General features: G+C 41.4%; 1 pseudogene; it reads left to right on the forward strand.

Moving 5' to 3' along the window:
- Positions 1-5,007: 5,007 nt before the first annotated feature.
- The window catches only part of LOC141631650 (pentatricopeptide repeat-containing protein At3g29230-like), a 53,837-nt pseudogene continuing 35,173 nt past the window's right edge, over positions 5,008-23,671 (forward strand).

Here is a 23,671-nt window from a genome sequence, read left to right on the forward strand (position 1 = left end):
GCTCTTTGAATGGTTTTTTTTTTGTAAGGTAGGTGACCAGCTTTTAGTATGGATCCCCACAGACGGCGCCAATTGTTCCAGGTGTAATTCCGGAGCAAGATTTGTGTCCACGTATGCTTGTTGAATGGTGTCTTTGCTTGTCTCTTCCTTTCGCTCTCTCCTGTAAAGATGAACAAACTGAGGGCTCGGCTTGGTACCGAGCGTACTCACTCTGACGCTCAAGTCAGTAAACTTAAAGAGATTAAGTTGTGTGTTACTTGGCAAAGTATATTGTAGAGAGATAAGGGAGTTTATACTAGATTAATAGTGAGTTTATGGATGAATTGTCGATTATTGCATCCTTTTCTCAATGAGGGTTGAGGAGTATTTATAGACTTTCACCTTTTGTCACGTAGTGGCCAAGTGGCAGAGCAGGTGAAAAGACTGTTCTACCCTCGGCCGAGGGACCCATGGCAGGCTGGCTGGCCTGGTTGACTCCATGCAGAGGGGACTTGGATGTGAGTACGCGGATATGTCTCCCGGCTGGCTAGTTGCTTAGCCGAAACCCAAGTGACAGGCCGACAGGCTGAGTCGGTTAGGCTGTCTAATACGTTGACTTGCTGTCGATATCTTTTACCTTGCTCAATATGTTGACTCGGTCAGCGGGTGCAGAATATGCCCCATCACGAGCTAATATATAAAGAACTCGAGCTATATATTTTGAGCTTATGTTTACCCATTCCAACAATTCTTCATATTTTTAATATATGTTTCGAGCTCTTGGCATTACATCTACTAATGGTTCAACAACATTTTAATTACATGAGATTTTGAGTCTATATAGAGTCTTTTGATTCTAATTGTAATGTAGAATTTTTTGTTGAAATTTTATATACAAAATAGTTTTAAGTTACTTTTATAACCTTATTGATATGTTGCTGAACATTATGATATTAAACATGACTTGTCAATTATATTTCCAAGGCTTTTGCAAGTCATCTAAGAAGTCGAACTATTACCCATAATACATGTGTTACTGAACATAGAACTCGAGCTTATATAAAAAAAATTCGAGGCATCAGTCATTAGCCATTGAAACTCCACCTGATGCGTGACTTGCCAATTGAATTTCCCAATGCTTTTGCAAGTCATCTAAGAAGTCGAGCTATTACACATACTAGATGCGTTATTGACAATAGAATTCGAGCTTAAATATGAAGAATTCGAGCCATCAGTCATCAATCATTGATAGTAAAAATTGATTTCGATTGAAGAAAGAGAGTTATAATAGTTGATTAAATAAATTAGAGGGAGAGGATGATTAAGTAAGGCAGAATGGAAACAGATGGATATATAAAGAATTCGAGCCATCGGTCATCAGCCAATAAAGCTCCGTCCAACATTGATGGTAAAAATTGATTAATTTCTTAATGATTTTGATTGTAGAAAAAGAGTTGATTGAATAATTTAGAGGGAGAACATGATTAATCTGTATAAGGGAAGAAGATGGAGATCAGTAGTTAGAACAGGGAAGCAGTTATGGAGAAGAGGGATTACGTTTAATTTGTTTTAGGTTTGTTATTTTAGGATTTGATAATTGTATTAGAGAAAGACTAAAATAACCCTGAATGTACATTAGCATTGTACATTCAGTTGTATAGTCTATAAACTGTAGTGGATGGGCACATCAATCCATCATACATGTGTTATTAAAAATGTAGACACAATTTGCTTTTCTTGTCAAGTTAAAAGCAATAAGTCTCCCTTGTTAGGTGAATTTTACTTCCGTCGCAAACTTATGACGAATATCGACCGCCATAAATGAGAATTTGTGAGTTAAAAGATGATCCTTGATTAATATTGATTGTTCTATCACCATCGAAATCGTAATATGTGCTAACCTACACACAATAAATAAGACTTGTTAAAAATTATAAGGCAACAATATAATTCAAAGCAAAAAAAATAAAGTATTAGTAGATTAATGCTACACTAATATTTAAACACAATGTAAACATTAAGATCCAAAAAAAACACCACAAACAATAACAACATTATTAGGAGAAAAAATTAGAACCAATGATAAAAACAAATGAACGTGAAGTGAAAATTATTAATTTGTTGAATGAAATTGTATCTACACTTTAATTCTATATATAAATATATTAAGGTAATAGTGTTTGTTTAGGTTTCTTTATAGGATAAATTACAAATAGCCACCTTGTATTTGCGTTTTTGTATAATTAACCACCATGTATTTCCGTTTTTACAAATAACCCCTAAACGTTTACGTATACTCCCCAATCACCACCGTATATTTCAACCAATACTCGTTTTTCATATTTTCCGACTCGTTAATATAAAATTCACGCAGAATACCCATATTACCCCCACTTCATACCCCCATATTCCAATCAAATCTTTCCCAATTCCCCCAAATCAATTTATACTTTCAAATCCTAAATTCCTAAAATCCCCGAAATCAATTGATCAAATTCAATCGAGCATGATTACTCTAATTCAATCGACCATGATTAAACTTTCTCGCTCGTTTCCGAAGTAGAAGACGTGCTATCTTGTTAGGCCGAGTAGGCCTTCGGTATTCCGTTCATTGTATTTACCAATTCATCATATTCCGTTCATTGTATTTACCAATTCATTGTATTAGCAAATCCATTGTATTTTGGCTGAGTAGATTCTTTGTATCAGCCTTCTCCCTTGATGTATAAATAGGGAGATGATTGCTAATAATACACAACACAATTACATATTTTCTTAAACTTAGTTTATCATGGTATCAGTGTCTTTTTTCTATCATAAAATCGTTTGTCCGTCTCCTTAATCAAACATGACGAACAACGAACTTATCAATTCCGCTATCACCTCTGAAAACAAAATTGATCCAACATAAAAATTTGGCACGACAATTACGAAGAATGGTGTCGGTCCATGCGTATGTCTCTTAAATCGAGACGAAAATTCGGTTTTTGTGATGGCACGATTGTGAAGCCGACTGACCCCTTTCTCGCTGACCAGTGGGTTGTCATCCATTGCACTATTGTGCAATGGATCATGGATTCAATTGATCCCTCAATTCGGGATAGCATTTCATATACTGGGGATGCTTCGTTGTTATGGCGAGAATTAGTGGAGCGATTCTCCGTTGTTGATGGTTCGAAACTCCAAGCGTTAAAGGCTCAATTAAATGACTGTAAGCAAACGAAGGGCATGTTGGTTACCACTTATTATGACAATTTAAAGGTTTTGTGGGATGCTATTGCTTCCCATGAGCCACCCTTCGCTTGCAAATGTGGAAACTGTTCTTGTGGAATTATACAAGAGGCGCTTGCGCGACAAGACTTGGAGCGCTTACACAAATTTTTCATGGGTTTGGATGCATCTTTTTATGGGTCTATTCATTCGAATAAATTGGCTCTTGATCCTCTCCCATCTCTCAACCGTGCTTATCAGGTGGTTCCTCAAGAGGAGCGGCTTAACGCTGGTCCCGTCCTGGCTGCTAATGACCCTTCTGATATTATGGCAAGTGCAGTCCGACGTGATTCTGGGTTGTCTTTGACTCCTGATTGGAGAGCTTTCCGCGAGCTGGAAAGACAGGCCAGACGAATATTGTCATGCTCACATTGAAATGCTACGGGACATGAGGTACAATCTTGTTTTATTAATTCCCAGACGTTCCCAGAGTGATGGGGTGATCATCCTCAGACTCTTGATGAAATGGTGCTCGCTCTCAAACCCGTGTCTCAGGCCGTTCCCCTACTCGTGCTAATATGGTGTTCTCCGCACCCAGTTTATCCTCCTCCCATGATCGTCTAAATGGTATGTATCCCGATTGGATTATAGACACAATGGCATCACACCATGTCACGGGTGATGTACGATGGCTGACCGAGTCATTCTCGAATTCACCGCGTGCTGTGACCCTGCCCAATGGGCTCTCGGTTGTTGCTAATACGGCTGGAATGGTTCACTTGACCGATTCATTGATTATTCACAATGTTTTATTTGTTCCTAGCCTAACTTGTAATTTGCTGTCCGTGTCTCAATTGAGCGCTGCCACTCGTTATAATCTTCAATTTAATAATGACTCTTGTTCCATTCAGGACCCTTCTACGGGGACGAGGATTGGAGTCGGTGAGTTGCGGGCCGGGCTCTACTATTTACGTGCTGTGGTAGGACCGATGGTGCATCGGGTGAGCACGACAGACATTTTTAATTTGTGGCATAAACGGCTTGGGCATCCATCAAATAAGATCTTCAAATTACTTCCTATTAGCCATTTAAATGCTGATTTAGAGCATGTTTGTGATATTTGCTCTTTTGCGAAACAAAGTTGGAACAGTTTTCCTCTGAATAATAATAATAAGGCTTATGCAATTTTCGATTTAATTCATTGTGACTTGTGGGGACCTTATCTTACTTTATCGTCTTGTGGTGCAAAGTACTTTCTTACCTTAGTCGATGATTGTTCTCGGGCCGTCTGGGTTTATTTGTTAATTGATAAAACTGAAGTTACGAAAATATTTATGAGTTTCTTAGCCATGGTCGAAAATCAATTTTCTAGACGGGTTAAAATTGTTCAATCGGACAATGGTACGTAATTTGAGCATATGGTCGAGTATTTCTTTAAGACTGGCATTCTTTTTCAAAAAGCGTGTGTTGGAACTCCACAGCAAAATGGTCGTGTTGAACGCAATTATCGTCACATTTTAAATGTGGCACGTGCTCTTATGTTTCAAGGTAACCTTCCGACAATTTTTTTGGGGCGTGTGTGTTTTGACGGCTGCCTATTTAATTAATAGGACTCCCTCTACTTTACTCCAAAATAAAACACTTTATGAATTGCTCTTTGGATCTGTCCCTTCCTACGATAATTTGCGGGTTTTCGGGTGTCTTTTTTATGTGCACAATCAACATACTCGAGGACATAAGTTTGCCAAAAGGAGTCGCAAGTGTGTTTTTCTTGGTTACCTTTATAACAAGAAGGGATGGAGAGTATATGATATTGAAATGGGTAATTTTTATGTGTCTCGGGATGTTCAATTTTTTGAGAATAGCTTCCCATATTCTGATAACATTGAGAGTAGCTCTCGGGTTCAAGAATCTCCATTCGACGAGCCAGTTTTATTCAATACCGAGGACCCTACTGCCAGCTCTAACACGGAGCCAGAACAGTGTACAAGGGATGGTGTAGGGGCCACCTCCGTGGCAGCTGATGGGGTTGCTGCTCCCACTCAGCCGGGGTCTGACGGGAGGGCTGATAGGGGCTCCATTGATGATGAGGGCGTGAGATGTGCCACTAATGATCAGACGGGTTTATCCACTCCTCATACTACTGAATTGGGTTGTGGAAAACGGACCAAACGATTACCTTCTTATTTGAATGACTATGTTCTCGAGACCACCACCGTCGCCACTAACGCCCAACTCGACTCACCAAGCTCCACATCCTCAGGTACTCCCTATACTATTACTAATTATATTAATTGTAACAAATTTTATCCTCGCTATAGACACTTTCTTGTAGCTATTACCACGGTTGTTGAACCTCCCAATTTTCGAGTTGCAATTAATGATCCCAATTGGTGCCGGGCTATGCAAGATGAGATAACGACACTGGAAAATAATGAGACTTAGGACCTTACCGATCTTCTACATGGCAAGAAAGCTCTCGGTTGCCGCTGGGTTTACAAAATCAAATATAAATCCGATGGTAGTATTGAGAGGTTTAAAGCTTGATTGGTTATTTTCGGAAATCATCAAGTTGAAGGCATTGATTATGGTGAGAATTTTGCGCCCGTAGTAAAGACGGTAACCGTTTAGACCTTGCTCGCAGTTTCCGCTATTAGAAATTGGGAGCTTCATCAAATGGACGTACATAATGCTTTCTTGCACGGTGATTTGTCTGAAAAGGTTTATATGAAATTGCCCCCGAGAACAATCACCGACAAATAAACCCAGACGGCCCGAGAACAATTATCTCCCTATTTATAAATCAAGGGAGAAGACTGATACAAAGAATCTACTCAGCCAAATACAATGGATTTGCTAATACAATGAATTGGTAAATACAATGAACGGAATATGATGAATTGGTAAATACAATGAACGGAATACTGAAGGCCTACTTGGCCTAACACCCCCCCCCCCCCCCAAACTGGAGCATGTAGATGAAAATATCCCAGTTTATGAAGTAGTAAATCAAATTTAGACGATGCTAAAACATTCGTAAAGATATCAGCAAGCTAGGACTGGGTAGGCACATGAAACGGCTTTATCAAACCATCAGAAATAGCGTCACGGATAAAATGGCAATCCACCTCGATATGCTTCGTCCGTTCGTGAAAGACGGGATTTTGAGCAAGATGAAGAGCTGACTTGCTGTCACTATAAACATGCAAGGGACGAGGAACAGGAGTAACAAGCCCATTAAACAAACCCACCAACCATTTCAATTCGCATAAGACAACAGTCATGCACCGATATTCGGCCTCAGCAAAAGAACAGGACACCGTTTATTGTTTCTTTGTCTTCCATGAAATGGGAGAGTCACCTACAAACACAATCCATCCCGAAACCGATTGCCTTGTCAAAGGGCAACTCGCATAATCCGAATCACACCATCCGGAAATAGTAAGGGAGCTATCGTATCATAACAAAATTCCTTGACCCGGTCTACCCTTTAGGTAACGGACCACTCGAAGAGCTGCATCCATATGCTCCTTTCGTGGTTGGTGCAAAAATTAAGAAAAAATGTGAACGACATAAGAAAGATCCGGACAAATAACCGTGAGATAGATTAAACGCCCCACAAGACGTCTATATCTCTCGGCATCATCAAGTAAAGCACCCGACGCAAGCCCAAGCTGATGATGTTGTTCAATAGGAGTAATGGCGGGTTTAGCACCCAAAAGACCAGACTCGGATATTATGTCAAGCGCATATTTACGTTGACACAAGTAAATCCCCTCAAAATTATGAGCAACCTCTATACCCAAAAAAATAATTCAAGACGCCCAAATCCTTCATATGAAATTGAGTAACAAGATAGGCTTTAAATAATTTTATGTCCTCCTAATTATTCCCAGCAATAACAAGGTCATCGATGTAAACCAAAACATGTAGACATACCTCATTCTTGGTATAGCTGAAAAGAGAGTAATCGGCATGGGACTGAATAAAGCCAAATTTACGCAAGGCCGCTCCTAATTTTAAATACCAACAACGCGGCGCCTGACGAAGCCCATATAAAGACTTCCGTAGACGACACACCTTATTGTAGACATGGGCCACCCGCGCCGCGCGCACCCGCACGTTGGTTTCGAGGCGGCGAAACTTCTCTCACGGAACCTTGGTTTGCCAAAGTACGTCATGGGCTGTTAATGATTTGTGAGGCATTGAAACCGGTGAAAGGTTGAATAAGCCTGCATTTGTGGAGTCACCACCAATTTATTGTGGAAAAATTGGAAACCGTTCAAATACTTCGCGTCATGTCAAAACACAAAGTAGTGACATGAACACTAAGAACTTGTTACCCTTAACATTTATATGTCTAGAATGACTCTCGTGATGCTAATGAACACGGATGTTCACAAAGATTTTGAGTAAGGGGTGAGGGTACGTATTAGGAAGCTCTTTAAATCGAACACCTAATCCCGCCCGCCTCGATAGCGGCCTCTAATAATGATTAGGGAAAGTGTTCATATTTGATATGTCGTTGATATAATGCATGCAATGCAACAAACATAGATTAATTCTAGCATGTGAAATTAAACTATGTCGGTTAACACATGTTTTAGCAAACAATTTGGTCAAAGTAAATGTTAGATTCAATACATGTGAATGCCATACAATTAAATCATACATAGTAATAATTATAAACGAGTTACAATAATTAAAATTACAAGCTTTACAAACTTTATTTGATCTACGTGAAAAGCACGCTCAAAGACAGGATTTCAAAGAAGAAAATAAAAAGAAAATAAAATTGGAAATAAAAATATGAAAATATGTCAAATTAGAGGTGATAATACGATTAATATTTGATTTGAACCGTAATTAGGAGCTACGTCAAAGCGAGAAAGAATTCAGGGACAGAACCCAACCAAGAACAGGCGCAGCATCTGCTGCGTCCTCTGGAAGAGGCGCAACACTTCATGAATCTGTTCTAGAGCTGGGTTCTGGCTGTGAAGTCAGAACCGCAACACTGTTATCGTTCGTTGGTAGATTTAGGATAAATTATCGATATTAGACTCGAATTAAAGTGTTTTAACTGATTATATTTTCCGAGCAAGTCATAAAACGAATTAAAACGGGAAATTACAGTGGTTTATATGATTATACAATGAACTTGTGTCGGAAATACAAAAAGGCAAAACATGAGGTTAAATTAAGACGAAACTGGACAAATAAGACTTGGAAGAAAACTTTTGTATCAAATTAGGATTCCAGAACCTCGACATGAACAAGTCGAAACCCGAAGAATCGATTTGAATTAAAACGGCGAAAACCCGCAAGTATTGAATTACTCGGGATTAAGGACGAACTAAGCATTGTAATTAAAAGAAAATTGTTAAAACATGATTTATATACTGACACAACAAAAAGAAAACAAAGTATAACGAAACAAATAAGAAAAAACAGAAATTTGCAGGAGGTCAAGGAAGAAGAAGAAGAGCAGGAGTAGTGGGCAACCTTTGGAAGAGGCGCAGCTGCTGCTGCATTTCTTCTTGACGTCTGACCTCTGCTGTTTCGTAAAAACGGTTTCAAAATATGGATTCTAAATCAGTTTTCGAACATGCTTTTGATATAGATCTACATTAATTGATACAAAATAAAGTACAATAATAAAAATGGGATTTACACCCTCAAACTTACATGTTTGACGAAACAATATTGACTAAAGTTATCGTTTTAGTGATTGCTCGACTCGAATATGCGTGGAAAGTTCCCTCATTAGAGGATTTAGTATATTGATTAGGTTAATTAAACGTGGAGTTAGTCAAATTGGTCGGTCTATGCAATGTGACTGGGACTCAGAATAATCTGAGTTTACATGGTCGATTGATCAAGCACGTAGGCATCGAAAGGCAATAGCGTAGTCTAGAATGCAAAGAGAGAGAGAAGGGGCGGAACACTCGCGTACCAAATATGGAGGCCGAAGGCCTCTATTTATACTAAACATATGGAAGAGTTTAGGAATGACACAGATTTGGAAACAAATCACGGAAATATTCTGAAAAAGGCGAAAAGATAGCTAGAGAAGAGGCGCAACCGCTACTGCAATCCTTCGAAGAGGCGCAGCACCTGCTGCGTCATTTTCCCGTAGGTTTCCTCCTCAACAAGAAAGAATTCCGCGTTTTATTATGGAATTTCGGTAGATATACACTTCCTTATTCCATGAAACACAATATTACGGTAGATATTTACCTTAAATATTAATTTCAATAGGAATAAATATCCACAGAATTCTAGAACATTCCGGAATATTCCGACTCGCCATTTAAACGGTTTTTAGAAAATGAAGCGGTTTCTGACCCGGACTCCAAATGAACTCTAATTACTGTTAAAACGACCGTATCGGTGCGTAGATGATGACCAAGGGGTTGACTCGAATTTTTGAGCTATCACTTGACGATGAACTTAAAGACTGTCATAAATTATTCCGCGTATCAAACATGCGGCCCAATCATCACTGGGTGGTTGGTGGGAGGTGTAGAAATGAGGTATGTACAGAGCCCCCACTTTTACTGAGGCTTGGACAAGGCGAAAGTCAAAGTATAGCCATCAGGTCAATCGAAGATTACAACCTGACGACTATGGCGACGCGAGGTGGCTCAAGGGGTCTGAACCAAGGACCTGTCGTCGGGAACATTTTAGAGTCTGTTAACTATCGGGGAGGGGTCGTTTAATATCCATTAGATTACGTAAGGAAGCTCGCCAGCCATAAGAATAAATCATAGATTAGACACCCTTGAGTGAAGGATTCGAAGGTACTCATGCTCTCCGGACAATTTTATCTTAAACTCCGTGGGGGAAGAATCTTATGTTGAGTCAACAACGGCGAGCCCTTGGCACCGTTGAGGAAAAAATAATAGATCGACAATGACACGCCCTTAGCATCACTGAGGAAAATAAAGGTGTTTGATTGACAATGGCGCGTCCTTTGCACCGTTGAGGAGAAAATCCGCTCGGGTCGTCGCAAGCGAAATTTCGATAAAAAGGAGAAGCTCATGAACTGTATTTAGTGATCATGAATTCTCAACGGGGAACCAAAATATCATGGTTGCCTGTAGTCTGCTGAAGAGAAAACGCCGATTCGGACGAAGAGAACACCCAAAAAGGAGCCATATGTTGGGGAACAAATAACGAACTCATAACAAATTTCAACAAATCTGGCTGGAAATTCGCTGGGGAAAAGGTGCAGCAAAAGCTGCAACCCTTGGAAGAGGCGCAGCAAGTGTTGCATCTTCTCTCGAGCCCACCCCTGTCTGGGTAAAACTCGACTTTAAGCCGTGTTCGTTTTCATTTCAAAACACAAACTATTTCATTTCTCAACCAAATTACATCCAAATTCCGTCAAAACTTGATCAAAACTCGCCATAAATCATGACTAATCGAGGTATGTATCTTGTACTTGCTTTATTTTGCATTTGAGCTTTAATTTTTGGTCGAAAAACTAGGGTTTATATACCTATTTACTCGAAAATTTGGGGCTTTCATCTCAATTGAATTTGTCTCATGAAATTGACATTATAAATGAGTAATTGATCATTTTAGGAACACAACCATGTATCCCTTTCGAATTTTCATCAAGTATTAAGGATTTGAGTGCGAAATGTGACAGTTTCCTGCTAAACCGTAAAATCCTTCGAAAATGGCCCTATGCTAGTCCATTTTTGATGAAACTTGATGTTTTGGAACCCTTGAGTAATGGGTAAACTTGCTCTCATGCCGGATTTTCAATTTGTGACAACTCCTTTGGGACACTTTTGTATGGCATAATTGCTATTGTAGCAAAATGCTGCCGAATTTTCGACTCAAACCCGCAACTAGGCTTGAACTTAGACTCGTCTTGACTTAACCTACCACATGTGTGGTCGGGCTTTGAAAATCTGGCCAAAGATGGCTAGGAAGGCCTTTTTTTAATGCTTGAAACGCTTGAAAATGCTTGAAAATGCTTGACATTGCTTTGTTTACTTCGGTTTTGCAGAGGATATTCCTTCTACGTCGGGGGGAGACCCCATGGACACTGAATTTGATCCTTCTACCACTATGGGAGCGACCCAGGAGATGGAGGAAGATATAGAGGAGGAGGCCCCACGGAGGTCCAATGTGGGACGAGGCGGCCATCAGCATGCAGGAGCGCCTGAGTGGGCCGAGAAATGGGATTGTAGACATCTCATTTGGGCGGCAGAGAGCCACCTGTCGTATAGGACGGCGACGAGCATGGTAAGCCTTCAGCTTGTCATTCCTTTACTTATTTGTTTCTTACACACTTTATGCTTAAGAAAGCTTTCTTTTGAATTGACGCAGGAGGCTGGGAATATGAGGTCTGTCTCTGGTTATATGATGATGATGGATGCCTTCGAGAAGCTGTCGGAGGAGAAGAAGGCTATCATCGAGCGGGGAGCGTTTGGTGCCTTGGTACAAGGCTGGAGGGAGATCAAGGAGAGGAATATTTGGGCTAACCTCGGCCTGATTCGAGCTTTTCTTGATCGGTTCTGGGACATGACCCCGACTTTACATATGCCTTTTGGAGAGATCGGGGTCACCTTAGAGGACTACGGCATGATCTCGGCTCTTCCGTGTGGAGAGGAGCCGTTGGTGTGGCCGTCGGTGGCTATGAGAGTAGACTCGGCCGAGGCGAGGAGTCTGGTTGGCTGGAACCTGGCTACGGGTGCGGCCAAGTATCCTGGTTTGGTGCTGAGTACCTACGTCAGGGACTACTTTGGAGGCAGGGTTCCGGTGAGAGTGAGGATGGATGGATGCATGGTGTCTCCACCACCTTGTACGGCCGAGCAGAGGGCCCGTTTTTGGTTGTGGTGGTTCTTGTCTTCAATTTACCTTGGAGATAAGGGGGAGAGGCTATCGACGAAACTTCTTCCGATTATTTCTAACTTGAGTAGCCTAGGCTACATGAGGGCCATGGTTTGTCCGTAGCTGATGGAGAAGGGGACTTCTCCTGTCACTGTCGGTCCTGGACTTCTCTTGGAGGTATGAACCTTTCTTGAAAATATGAAAGATCATTTTTTAGAAAATGATTTGTAATCATTATTATTTTGCCTGCAGGCGTGGGTGTACTCTTACTTCCCTGGCTTCGCGCCCACGAGGGCGGCGGACGTACCGAGAGCGTACCATGTCATGAGGGACTGGGTAGTGTGCCGTCAGAAGAGCCAGTGGTCTTCTTACGATATTTGTCGGAGGGGCGTGAATGCCCTGGGGTTAGACAGCGTAAGTGTCTTTGATCTTCACTTTGTTTTTCCCTTATTTAGAGATGATCATAGGAATGACCCTTCGTTTCCTTACTTTAGTGGGTGCCCCGGCCTTGGGAGAGCTATTCTGGGGCTCCAGCCTTCGTGGCTGAGGTTCTCCGTCCCCAGAGTTCGAGTAGGCTGCTGCTGACGACGCCCAAGGGGCTTGTGTGGTACTTGGGTGAGCGTTTGACTCGTTAGTGCTCTCATGACGCCTTTACGGTTCCCATCGACCCTCCACAGACGATGTTTAGGGAGCCTTCAGAGGCTGAGAAGGCGGCTGACCTGGCTGGCGTGAGCGGTGACGCCCTCCTTCTCCCTGGTGAGGAGTACGCTGGGTTTGTTCACCAGAGGCTAGCGTACTGGCCGATCGTGGTAACCATATTTACCGTTTACTAGTCTTTGATAAATCTTGATAAATGATTATAAAATAATGAACCATTTGAGTTTTGTAGGAGATCGAGGTGGCAGGCGTCGAGCCCCCAGCTTTTCCAGAGACGTTGGAGTACACTGACTCGGCGGGTATGACGGTGCTCTCGGGAACCATTCTTTCAACGAGGCGGTGACTGACGCTGGCTTGGACGAGTGGCAGCATGTTGTGAGGAGGGCAAGCCCCAAGCTTTGGTTGTTTTTAGTATTTTATGCTTTATTACATAGGAATGCATTTGCTTGAACCTTCTCTGTATTTGAATGATGGTGGCACCGTCCAGGCATGTGGAGCTGTGGAGGATGGCCAACCGGCTGCGAACTACAGCCATTGAGGCCCTTACAGGTGGCTCGGGGCGGCAGGTATGAACCTTCTGTGCCTGTCTTTATTATTATCTGCAATTTTGTGAAGTGAAGCGAAGTAAAGTATCACCCCATTTTTCTGTGTAGAGGTAGTGCGACCTAGAGCGTGAGATGGCGCAATCTCAGGAGGAGACGCCCCGCTTGCTGAGAGAGCTCGAGGCCAGAGATACTGAGATCGCTACCCTTGAGGCGACAGTAGCTGAGTTGAGGGGTCATCAGGACTAGTTTGCTGACTTGTGTTTGTACATTTGTACATTTTGGATGTCATTTTGGGCAGGAGCCCGTATTTTGATGGATATTTTTGCATTTTGGTTGTATAGATGATGGCCTGCGTGCCTTTGCTGCTGGGTGTTTGTTGTATCTGCAGGTTAGCTTTGAAAAAAAAAACAGGTTTGGCATGTGACGGTTTGCGCCGTCATGCTGCCGAAATTCACGTAGGAAATCACAAGCAAAACATATAGCAAAAAGAATTCACATAGAAAATTAAAATGGCCTAAATTGGAGCGAAAAAAGAAAAGAATGAAAAAAAGGGCCCGAAAATGAACAAAATGACGCGACCGGACGGTAGAGAGGGCTACCCCCTAAAAAAAAGAAATGTCTAAGTGTGTTATAAACATTTTTGAAAAGAGAGAGTGAAATGATTCCACGAAAAAAAAGAAAATAAAAACGAGTAAGTGTGCGTATTTGGCGAAAATGTCAATTTTGCCTCGAAAAACGAACCCGTAAAAGATTAGGAAACATAAATTTGATAATTAATCGAAATTACCGAATTAAGTCCCTATAGAAATATGAAACTTTAACTAAAACATATTAGGAAAGATCCCACGGCTGTCAAACGAGGAAAAGAGCCTGGGAAAGAGGCGCAACAGGAGCTGCGATCCTTCGAAAAGGCGCAGCAGCTGCTGCGTCTTCTCTCCAGCTAGTCAATTCTCGACAGAAATTAGGAAACATTTAATAGTATAAATAGAGACCTCGGCTGAGTTTCTATTCTCACAATTCTCCCTTCCTCGACTTCGTCTATTACATAAAACCTCATATATCTTCTCAAATATTCCTAAAAAATATGGACGCCTTTGAAAATCGTATTAAGGAGTGGACGAATGAATTTACGAATGTTGAGAAACACGACATGGGTGCTTTTAACTTAAGATCAATCAAAGTTTAAAACTGGTGAAGGTAATTAGCCCCTTTTTGGATGCTTGTCTTGAATATTGGGACCCGAATTTTCATGTATTTGCCTTTCCGGGAGGCGAAATTTGTCCCTTTCCTGAAGAAATTGCTGCGATTAGAGGATGGGATGCAGAAAGTGTTCCGGCTATACCCCCTAGCTCTCCAGGCTATAAAAATAAATTCAGGGATTTGCTTGGATTGACCAAGGCTGAGGTAGACCGTGTTGTGACCTCAAAAGGTGTCCGTATGTTTGAATTTGTCGATCGATTTATAAATAGGGAGGACCCTAATATCTCTTATGTGGCGAGGCGTAGAGCTTATGGATTTTGCCTTCTTCATTGCTTCGTCCTGCGAGGGCATGTGGACAAGAAAATGAGGGGTGACCTTCGATTCTTAGGCATAGTGGAGCAAATGGAACTGCGCAGGAGTCCAGCGTGCTTAGTTCTAGGGGAGACCATTCTAGGATTAGACAATAGGAAGGCGAACCGCGTGCATCCTTATCTTGGGTGTCCTATCATTTTATAGGTAAAAACCCGTTTTCTTATTCGGCCGTTTGTGTTCTTTTTTTTTTTCTTTTTTCCGACCGGTTTTGGACATTAAATCCCGTCCCCTTTTTTGAAGATCTGGCTGATGGAATGGCTGCGGTTGATAGAGCCCCCAGTTGACGTGACAAGATATCGCTCCGGATCAATTGCGATGAGAACGAGGCTATACATGGTGGACTTCACTCGAGTATGCAATTATTGGGAAAATAAATTGAAGAGTGAAGGTGGGCCCTTGATTAGGTGGATAGTGCCATGGTGGCATCTTATATTAGTGACTGGAGTATCGTCTTTGGATCCGACATGGTTAATTTGCGTTCTTGGCTTGGAATTCGTGGTCTATAATTTTCCGAAGAGATTGATGAGGCAAGTGGGCCTAAGACAGAAAATCTTGAAGCTAGATACCGTCCCTCAAACTGCCTTGGCGCATACTTCGGAGTCTTGTCGAGAGTGGGCAATTCGCTGGGCCCAAAGGAATATGTGGTTCATGCCCATTTCAGTTGGCTCGTTATGGGTATCTTACTCATATCTGCAGTGGAGGAAAGCTAGTACTCCGGAGGAGCGTGAAAAGCTAAGGTAGCACGAGCCCATAGACTATAAGATCTGTGAAGTGGCGAAGGAGAACCAAAAGTATTTAACTGAGGAGGAAGAAGAGGCCGGATATCGGGTCGTCCGCCCATCGAAGAAACCAAAGAATGCTCCTGCCGAAAAGATGGTGGTGGATCGAAATGGGAAAGCTAGACCGCGAGAACGACCATTAGTGATTAGGTCGGAAATAACGCAAGAGCATCCCGCTCGTGGTCGAGACAAGAAGTTTGACAAAGGCGACAAAGGCAAGGGGAAATGGAAGAGTAGCCTTAGTCATTTTTATAGTATAATTTATTATTTGAGTTGTAATAAATGGCGGGGTTTTTAGAATCATAGCCTGGCATTTTAATTTTCAGCATTTTTTTTTAAATTTATATGTATTTGGCGTATTACTAAAATTTAAGGAATAATGAATAAATGATTTAATATTTAAGAAACTTTTATAAATTTTCTTTATTTATTCTTGTCGAATTTCAAATGCAACATGCAAATGTCCTTCTATTTACATCTTGAAATGATGGGTTGTATCCTGTAAAGGATTGCCTACGTATTCATTAGAAAAAATGAAATCAAACCCTGTACGTAGTTCGAGAAATTGTAAAAGAATAAATGTTCGAAGCAAGAGCTTGTAATGAACTTAGAAAAATAAGCGTGTGCTTCACTTACTTCTAAGGAAATGCAATTCAAATTATTTGATGATATGAGAATGTCAAAATGTCAAAACGTAAGAGCGAGATGTCATAAGCTTTTTAGCTGGCCAGGGGCCGTTTTTATTTCGTGTCGCAAAGCGGCACGTGTGTCACGTGAGGCACATTTTATCCTATTCTAAGGGTAGTACCGTTTCAATTGGTCTGGGTTAGTCGGATTAGAAAACTCATTCTCGTCGAGGTCTGTGATCTTAACCGCACCCCCTGAAAGTATGGACTTGACCAAAAATGGTCCTGCCAAGTTAGGTTTAAATTTTTCCCGTGGATCGACAGGTAAGAGAGCTCTGACTGAATTGAGTACTAAATCCCCTTCCTTGATATTTCTGGGTTTGACCCGTTTATTAAAGGCTCGTTTGATACGCGCCTGATATGTCTGCACATTATGTAATGCGCGTAGTCTCCGTTCGTCCAAGAGGACGAGTTCATCATACCTATCTCCCATTCAGCTTCTGGAATTTGACTTTCGAGTAAGATGCGTAGGGATGGGATCTCTAGCTCTACTGGTTGCACAACTTTCATGCCATAAGTCAAATAGAAAGGAGTAGCCCCAGTGGGCGTCCTAACTGTCGTGCGATATCATCAAATAGAAAGGAGTAGTCCCAGTAGCCCCACGGCGCGTCCCTTTATGACTTTCAAAGGTACGTATTTGAGATCGAACTCTGAGAGCATTAAGGTCCATCTTGCCAAGCGTCCATTGAGGACGGGTTTCTCGAAGAGGTATTTGACTGGATCCATTTTAGAATACACTTTTACCGAGTAGCTAAGCATGTAATGGCGTAGCTTCTTTGTTGCCCAGATAAAAGCGAGGCATGTCTTCTCGAGAGGTGTGTACTTACTTTTATACTCCAAGAACTTCTTACTAAGGTAGTAGATAGCTCTTTCCTCTTTTACAAAATTCTGTGCGAGCATAGCCCCCATGGTTGTTTCGGTAACCGTGAGATATAAACCAAGAGGCTGATCTTGTTGGGGCGGCATTAGCACTGGTGGCTTGGCCAATATCTCCTTTATCCTTTCAAATGCCTTTTGACAGTCTTCGTCCCACACGGTATGGTCCGTTTTCTTGAGCTTTTAGAAGATAGGTTCGCAGATCATAGTGAGTTTCGATATGAATCGACTTATGTACTGCACTTTGCCCAGGAATCCTCTAACCTCTTTTTCTGTTTGGGGTTGTGGCATCTCGATTAAGGCCTTGATCTTGGATGGATCGATTTCTATCCCCCTCTGGCTGACAACGTATCCCAGAAGCCTCCTAACGTTACTCCGAATGCACATTTCTGAGGATTGAGCTTCATGTTGTACTTGCGCAATCTGAGGAAGAATTTGCGAAGGTTAGCGATGTGCCCTTTCCTATCCTTAGATTTGACGATCATATCATCCACGTAAACCTCCACCTCTTTATGCATCACATGCAGCAAAGTAGTCGCAGTGCATTGGTACATAGCCCCAGCATTGATTAGCCCGAATGGCATAACAGTACAACAGTATGTGCCCCACTGAGTGACGAAGGCTGTCTTGTGCATATCTTCTATGGCCATTTTGATTTGGTTATACCCTGCATACCCATCCATGAAGGATAACAACACGTGATCTGCTGTATTATCTACCAATATATCGATGTGTGGTAGAGGAAAGCCATCTTTAGAGCTCGCTTTGTTCATGTCTCTGAAATCAACACAAACCCGGATTCGCCCATTCTTTTTGGGTACGGGAACTATATTAGCCACCCAGTCTGCAAACTCGAAAACTTTGATGAATCTGGATTTGAATTGCTTGTCGACTTCTCCTTTAATCTTAAGAGCCCACTCTGTCCTCATCCAACGAAGCTTCTGTTTCACAGGTTTGAAACCTGGCTTAATTGGAATGCGATGTTCTGCAATATCCCTATCGATCCCTGGCATGTCCTTGTAAGACCAAGCAAAGACGTCTTTGAACTCATGTAGGATGTCGATGAAATTTGCCCTTTCAATTGGGTTTAGAGTCGTCCCTATCCTAAGTTCTTGGGGTTCTAATTTCGTTCCTACGTTGATAGGTTCGGTGTTTTCTATAACTGGTGACCCTTCCCCCTCTTCTAGTATTTATTTAATTATATAGGGAGGTAATTCGATTGAGTCTGGGTCAGGATCATCCTCATAATCATCATAAACAGAATTGCATTCAGAATAATACAAGGAGTAAGGAGAATCAGATTTATTCATATTAAAGTTTGAAAATAGCTGAAACAAAGAAGCCATCTGCGCAGTAGTCAGTGGCGGTAAAGGGACAGTTGCTGAGATATTCCCCGGGCTACTGTTACTAAGCGATACTATGCTAGGAGAAACAAAAGGGTGGGGAGTGACGATGGGAGGAGACTCTCTAGAGACTTTTCTAGACTTAGATTCCAACTCTGACTCTGATTCCGACTCTAACTCGAATTCATCGTCTTCGGGTTCTCCTTTGAACATCTCTCTTTCTCCAGTAGTGACCTTGAAGAGTTTTCCTTGATTGTTGGTCCACTTGATCGACTTTCTCCATCCTTTCTACTGTTTTGAGCTGGTGTCAGTGATCAGTGTTGTAATGTTGAAATGGTCGTCTTGAAGTATCATGGTAATGATCTCATCCTGCGCTGCCTTGACGAATCAATCCTCTCTAAATAGAAGGCTAACAACCTGTTCTAGTGCATTGACCTCATCTTCAGCTGGAGAAATGAGGTGTGAACAATCCAAGGTGGATTCCTCATCTGTGATCATCAGAATTCCAAGAGGAGTCTGAGTATTTCTAGGCTTGCTTGCAGGAGGTATAGGCAAGAGCCCATCTTCAATCATATCCTGAATGACATGTTTCAATTTGAAGCAATTATTTGTATCATGCCCTTTGCCTCTATGGTACTCGCAGTAGGCATTCTCATCCCAGAACTTAGACTTCTTCTCTGGGTCAGGTGTAGGTCCTATGGGTTGGATTTTGCCTTGTTTCAATCCTTTTTAGAGCATTGGAGTATGAGTCACCAACGTTGGTGAACTTCCTCTGTGGGTTATTCTTCTAAGTGGACGATTCGACAAGGTTAAAATCATCGGTCTTGCTAGTGGAGCCATAAGAACGACTCGTTGTGCCTTGATATCCGCGACCTACCGTTTTGGACAAGAGCCCTTTACGGATGTCGTCTTCAATTCTTGTTCCTAACACAGTTACGTCTTTAAAAGACTTTATGTTTTGGTACCTTAGATGGTTCATATAGATTGGCCTTAAGTTGTCCACGAACTTTTAAACAAGCGTAGCTTCGTCTGGGCGTTCGACGAGTTACGTGCTAGTCTTTCTCCACCTACTTAGGAAGTCGGTGAAACCTTCTTTCTCATTTTGGGTAAGAACCTCTAGAGTGCGCATATTGACTTGAATTTCAGCATTATCTGCGTACTGTTTGGTGAACTCAATTGTAGCATTATCCCAAGTAGAAGTTTTTTTGTGATCCAAGGAGTAGAACTATTGCTTAGGAATAGTATCAAGAGATGAAGGAAAGATCTTTAAGAACATCTTTGGCTTAATGCCTCTGATAGACATATAATCTTTGAATGCACGAATATGGTTCAAAGGGTTTTCATGCCCCTTAAACTTCGGGATGTCAGTCATGTTGAAGTTAGTTGGCAGTTGAGCATTTACTGCCTCATATTTGCGACTGTTTTCCCTATAGATGTCATCCCCCTTAAGGTACATTAGTTGCTCCTCCAAATGCTGGAGTCGCTTTTCAGCTTTAGTAGAACCTGGTGGAAGATTGACTTCTGGTTGTTCAAAGGGTGGAGACTTATCGTGAATGAGCGCGTCGGGAATGAGACCCTCTGTAGAAGGAAGTCTAGCTTCTATAGCGACAATACGGCCTTCGATAGCGTTGAGGCGAGCATAAGTTTGGTCTTGGCTTGTCTAGAGACGAAGGAGTGCAGCTAAGATTTGATCATTACCATTTAAGGGTTGTTCGGGTTCATCATTAATGCTTCCTTGACAAGTTCCCACCATTTTGGAATGAGGTTAAGAAATCGACGACGAATCAAAACATGATCGACCATTTTTGCACACTTACTCAAAAAGAACTCGACTCGTGAAGTGGGTGTGTGCCACTGTGTCAAGTGGATTTGAAAATGACAAATTTTGAAATGTTTGTCCTGGACAATTGTAGTGTAGTTGTAGGAGTGCTGACTCGAAGTGAGTTTTGAAATGGGTTTGAGGCCCGAAATTTGACTTGACATTTGGACAGATGTTCGGCTTATTTTGCGCTGTTTTAGGCCATTTTTGAAAATGTGTATATTTTGAAAATGGATTTTATTTTACAAAATTTCGTCATGGTTTTGTTTACAAATGTTGTCCATGTATATGATACAAACATACATATGGGCATTATAACGGTATGCTGAGTGCATTTAAAGGGTTTTGGTTTAGAAAGGTGGGTTGCCATACCAAACAATCAAACCCTGGTCTGTGGAGAGGTTCGTGCTAAACATGAGTAAGGCGGTTCTTAGTATATTTCCTCGAGTAGTGAAAGCTCTGGATACAAACATGAGTATGTACCGTAGTATGGTTGACGTCAATCGCTATCCATCTTTAGGCCCATATAGGAATTTGGACCGTCCGGACGGGACGATTGGTCGAATGGGTTGGTTTAGGGCCTAGGAAGACCAAATGAAACGATCTAAGAAGGTCGAGCAATGAAAATCGACAACTGTCTTGTATAAACTATTCCCTAACCTTGTTCAAGTGTCACCCTGGGTAACACGTAAGTGTATCATCCCCAGCGGAGTCGCCAAACAGTGGACATGGGCCACCCGCGCCGCGCGCACCCGTGCGTTGGTTTCAAGGCGGCGACACTTCTCCCACGGAACCTTGGTTTGCCAAAGCACGTCATGGGCCGTTACCGATTTGTGAGGTATTGAAACCGGTGAAAGGTTGAATAAGCCTATATTTGTTGAGTGCGACCAATTTATTGTCGAAAAATTGGAAACCGTTCGAATACTTCGCGTCATGTTTAGACACAAAGTAATGACATGAACACTAAGAACTCGTTACCCTTAGCATTCTATGTCTAGAATGACTCTCGTGATGCCAATGAACACGGATGTTCGCAGAGATTTTGAGTAAGGGGTGAGGGTACGTATTAGGAAGCTCTTTAATTCGAACACCTAATCCCGCCTGCCTCGATAGCGGCCTCTACTAATGATTAGAGAAATTGTTCATATTTGATATATCGTCGATCTAATTCATGCAATGCAAAAAACATAGATTAATCCTAGCATGTGAAATTAAACTATGTCGGTTAACACGTGTTTTAGCAAACAATTTGGTCGAAATAAATGTTTGATTCAATATATGTGAATGCCATACAATTAAATCATACATAGTAATAATTATAAACGAATTACAATATTTAAAATTACATGCTTTACAAGGTTTCTATTGATCTACGTCAAAAGCACGCTCAAAGACGGGATTTCAAAGAAGATAATAAAAATAAAATAAAATTGGTAATAAAAATATGAAAATATGTCAGATTAGAGGTGATAATACGATTAATAGTTTATTTGAACCGTAATTAGGAGCTTCGTCAAAGCGAGAAAGAGTTCAGGCACAGAAATCAACCCAGAACAGGCGCAGCATCTGCTGCGTCCTCTGGAAGAGGCGCAGCACTTCATGCGTCTGTTCTAGAGCTGGGTTCTAGGTGTGAAGTCAGAACCGCAACACTGTTATCATTTGTTGGTAGATTTAGGATGAATTATCGATATTAGACTCGAATTGAAGTGTTTTAACCGATTATATTTATCTGAGCAAGTCATAAAACGAATTAAAACGGGAAATTACATTAGTTTACATAATTATACGATGAACTTGTGTCGGAAATACAAAAAGGCGAAACTTGAGGTTAAATTAAGACGAAACTGGACAAATAAGACTTGGAAGAAAACTTATGTATCAAATTAGGATTACAGAACCTCGACATGAACAAGTCAAAATCCGAAGAATCGATTTGAATTAAAACGGCGAAAACCCACAAGTATTGAATTACTCGGGATTAAGGACGAATTAAGCATTGTAATTAAAAAGGAAATTGTTAAAACATGATTTATATACTGACACAACAAAAAGAAAACAAAGAAAAACGAAAGAAATAAGAAAAAAGACAAATTTGCAGGAGGTCGAGGAAAAAGAAGAATAGTAGAAGCAGCGGGCAACCTCTGGAAGAGGCGCAACAAGACTGTGATCCTTCGAAGAGGCGCAGCTGCTGCTGCGTTTCTTCTCGACGTTTGACCTCTGCTGTTTCGTAAAAACGGTTTCAAAAGATGGATTCTAAATCGGTTTTCGAACGTGCTTTTGATATAGATCTACATTAATTGATACAAAAAAAAGTACAATAATAAAAATAGGATTACACCCTCAGACTTACATGTTTGACGAAATGAGATTGACTAAAGTTATCGTTTTAGTGATTGCTCGACTCGAATATGCGTGGAAAGTGCCTTCGTTAGAGGATTTAGTAGATTGATTAAACGTGGAGTTGGTCAAATTAGTCGGTCTATGCAACGTGACTGGGACTCAGAATGATCTGAGCTTACATGGTCGATTGATCAAGCACGTAGGCGTCGAAAGGCAATAACGTAGTCTAGAATGCAAAGAGAGAGAGAGAAGGGGCGGAACACTCGCGTGCCAAATATGGTGGAGGTCGGAGGCCTCTATTTATACTAAACATATGGAAGAATTTAGGAATGACACGGATTTGGAAACAAATCACGGAATTATTCTGAAAAAGGCGAAAAGAGGGCTGGAGAAGAGGCGCAGCAGCTACTGCGATCCTTCGAAGAGGCGCAACACCTGCTGCGTCATTTCCCCGGAGGTTTCCTCCTCAGCAAGAAAGAATTCCGCGTTTTATTATGGAATTTCGGTAGATATACAATTCCTTATTCTATGAAACACAATATTACGGTAGATATTTACCTAAAATATTAATTTTAATAGGAATAAATATCCAGAGAATTCTAGAACATTCCGGAATATTCCGACTCGGCATTTAAACGGTTTTTAGAAAATGAAGTGGTTTTTTATCCGGACTCCAAATGAACTCTAATTACTGTCAAAACGACCGTATCGGTGCATAGATGACGACCAAGGGGTTGACTCGAATGTTTGAGCTATCGCTTGACGATGAACTTACGGACTGTCATAAATCGTTCCGTGTATCAAACATGTGGCCCAATCATCACTGCGTGGTTGGCGGGAGGTGTAGAAATGAGGTATCTACACTTACCTTCTTTACCTCGACTGAAACCCGGGGGCAACTTCATATAAACCTCTTCAGACAAATCACCGTGCAAGAAAGCTTTATGCACGTCCATTTGATGAAGCTCCCAATTTCTAATATCGGAAACTGCGAGCAAGTTCCGAACGGTTACCATCT

The sequence above is a fragment of the Silene latifolia genome, chromosome Y (assembly GCF_048544455.1).
Source record: "Silene latifolia isolate original U9 population chromosome Y, ASM4854445v1, whole genome shotgun sequence".
NCBI classification, from domain to species: Eukaryota; Viridiplantae; Streptophyta; class Magnoliopsida; order Caryophyllales; family Caryophyllaceae; genus Silene; species Silene latifolia.